Raw genomic sequence first — 3657 nt, 5'->3', positions numbered from 1 at the left:
CTTTTGTAACAATGTAAAATTCTATAATGTTACTTTTGATCAATTTATTGTGTCCTTGCTGAATAAAAGAACTCAAAACTCTTACTGACCCCAAACTTTTGAACAGTGGTCTATTCTATAGGTTTTAATGAAGGAATCTCCTCCAGATCAGCAGATCCACGGCTGGAAGATCCAATCATCCAATCAAGATCCAGCAGATCCACGGCTGGAAGATCCAATCATCCAATCAAGATCCAGCAGATCCACGGCTGGAAGATCCAATCATCCAATCAAGATCCAGCAGATCCACGGCTGGAAGATCTCCACCGGTTGTGAAGCACAGACTCTCTGTCGATCTGCTGAGACTCTGTCGATCTGCTGAGACTCTGTCGATCTGCTGAGACTCTGTCGATCTGCTGAGACTCTCTGTCGATCTGCTGAGACTCTCTGTCGATCTGCTGAGACTCTCTGTCGATCTGCTGAGACTCTGTCGATCTGCTGAGACTCTGTCGATCTGCTGAGACTCTGTCGATCTGCTGAGACTCTGTCGATCTGCTGAGACTCTGTCGATCTGCTGAGACTCTGTCGATCTGCTGATCTGCTGAGACTCTGTCGATCTGCTGAGACTCTGTCGATCTGCTGAGACTCTGTCGATCTGCTGAGACTGTCTGTCGATCTGCTGAGACTCTCTGTCGATCTGCTGAGACTCTCTGTCGATCTGCTGAGACTCTGTCGATCTGCTGAGACTCTGTCGATCTGCTGAGACTCTCTGTCGATCTGCTGAGACTCTGTCGATCTGCTGAGACTCTGTCGATCTGCTGAGACTCTGTCGATCTGCTGAGACTCTGTCGATCTGCTGAGACTGGAGCTCATCTCATGCTGAAGCCATTCGGTTCTTCTCCTCTGGGTGCATGAAGTATTTCTGACTCTATGACTCACTATCTGTCAAAAAACAAAACCGTCAAAATAGCCAGAGTCTCACAGAGATCATTAACATCAGATCCACCAGTACCTTCCAGTCCGCTTCCTTCACAGCTCCAGCTCTCTGACCAGAACGAGTCCAGAGAGATCAGATCGGCCCGTCCACTTCCTCCAGACTGAGGAGGTTATTTCTGCTCCACGAGGGCGAGGCTGGAATGTGTGTCCAGAAGCACCTGTGAAGGAATCGCACAGTTATTCTATAAATAAAACACATTTAGACACAGACACAAGAGAGTCTCTCAGGGTTTCCAAGCATGCAGCTGAAGAATGAAGGGGTAAATCTGCAGGATTGCTGAGGACTATCGAGTTGCACTGAGCGTTTGTCGTCCAACTTAACTTATGAGATCCTCCCCGACTCCTCATGTTGTCTATGAAAGCATGTGACGTTTACGCCTGAGAGCCTCGTATCCGCTCAACGACACATGAAATGAACGAATGCTTATACAATGTTCATGATAATATTCTGAGAGAGCCGTTGTGTAGGGGAGCGCGGGGCACGTCGTCACACACCTGTTTTAAACACTTCCACACATGCTAGCATGACGAAACGTGGTGTATTTACTAGTTGCCATATCAACACTATATAGAGAAAAAACTGCGCCAAAATAAAAAAAATTTTGGAAGATATCCATAGACATTTATTAAATCATAGCAAAAGTAAATTTCTTACTTAAGTTAATTTTTCATCTCTATTTTTTGTGTTTATTTAAAATTAGACAAATCTGATATTATTTTAATCTCCAATATGTTATTTAACAGTTGAGATAATTCTTTAATGCTTCGCTAACTAGCAGAAGACACTAGCCGGGTTTAAACCCCAGTTGTGCAGGCGGGGCATGTTGTCACACTGCGTTACAATGAGCCTCTATTAGAAATATGCTATTATATTCTATACTTTTATTAATTCTATTGAGAAAACGTGAGAAAAAGGTGAATAAAGACTGAGAGTCAATGTTCAGAAATTACTAATTATTTATTTGTTTTGAACTATGTTGTATAGCTGTGTTTTCCTGTGTTCGTAGTCAAAACTCAAAAATGAGTTTATATTTAATTATTACAAAATGCCATTATTTTATATGAAAAAGTTAATAATTGTATTTTATTTAGAACATATTTTAGTTTGTCTTGTATATTTTTTTTATTAGATCAGATAACATTTTCAGCTGTCATGTGTTATGTTACAATGTACCCCACCTATGGGGCATGTTGTCACATTTCACTTCCATTCTTTCGGGGTATATCAAGAAAAAAGTATATACTGTATTAATAAAACAAAACCACATAATTGTACTAGACATGTGGGAAATTAATGTGGGAAAAAATAAATACTCTGAACCATAAGTAGATTTACACAAACTGAGAAAGTCAAAAAGCGTTACTTTGTGTCCCGCTCTCCTCTACTGTGATGTTAGTGTCTCATAGTCAGATCTATAGTCTACAGTCTCAAATATACTTTATAATCAGACTATCATAACAGTGTGATTATAATGAGCTCATCTGTCGACATGATGATCTCAGATCTGATGTAAACACACACACACACACACACACACACACACACACACACTATGATCAGATGCTTCTGAACTGATGCTTTCTCATTTCTGTGTGTTTATTCTGTTATTGAGAGGAAAGATCAGCACATATTTACATATTCATCTAAACGTCTCTCTCAGTGGACGGCGTCGGGATGTTCGTTAACAGTAAATCACTGCAAAAGTATTTCCAACTTCTTTTTACCTCTAAGTAAAGAATGAAAACGATCTTCTCCGTGAGTATATCGAGTCTTGATTCACGTTCAGTCTCTTGTGTGTTACTGTGCACGAGCACGAGCACGAGCAGTCAGAGCTGCAGTTCCACTGAACGGCCACCGGTGGCGCTATAACACGGGGTTCTCAATTCTACATAGCCGACCATTTAATGCATTAACTATTATGCATTAATGAATTAACCTATGCATCATGCACTCGTCAAATCATTGCATTGAGACAAACATTAAAACAAAAGTGCAACAAGACTAACTAACCTTTAAATCCATTCATGAGCAGCTTTTGCATGAAGAACATCTATAAGAAGGTTTATTTATAACGGGATAATGATGCTCACATTGCAAAATTATTATTGTAATACAAAGTCCTACACACACATTGTAATTATTTGACTAAATAATACATTAATATGGGAGGGACAATGACATATTTAGCTGAACTTTAGCTTCGGTTAAAGATGACTTGCTTTTATATTTTTATTAAAATATATGTTATCGGACTTTAACGGTCCTTTAAAGTTCAATGTTCCAGCCGCAACTGAGACTCATTAACAGCTGTAAACATTTCTGACAACAACAACACTGATCATCACACCAGAAACAGAGATGCTGGAAACATATTAAAATTCACTTTCTGTTTATATCGTCATGTTCGTTCAAGCGTTTAATCTTCCTCCTTTCAAAACTGACTCGTGTCATAAAAATATATATAGGCTATATATATATATATTTTGTGACCAAAAATGTGAAAAAATACATCTAGCCTAAATTATCGTTCATGACATTCTTTTAACTATAAGCAAACCAATTTGTCTAGATCTGTAATATTATTTCCTTTGTATAATGAGCTCTTTGTTTTAAATAATATTGTATTTTTATTGTGAATTAAATATTGCTGCGCAGTCGTGTGATTTAGTCTGCTTGATTAA

This window comes from Leuciscus leuciscus (genome assembly GCF_965113295.1).
Source record: "Leuciscus leuciscus genome assembly, chromosome: 23".
NCBI lineage: Eukaryota > Metazoa > Chordata > Actinopteri > Cypriniformes > Leuciscidae > Leuciscus > Leuciscus leuciscus.
Note: the sequence above shows the minus strand (reverse complement) of the source record.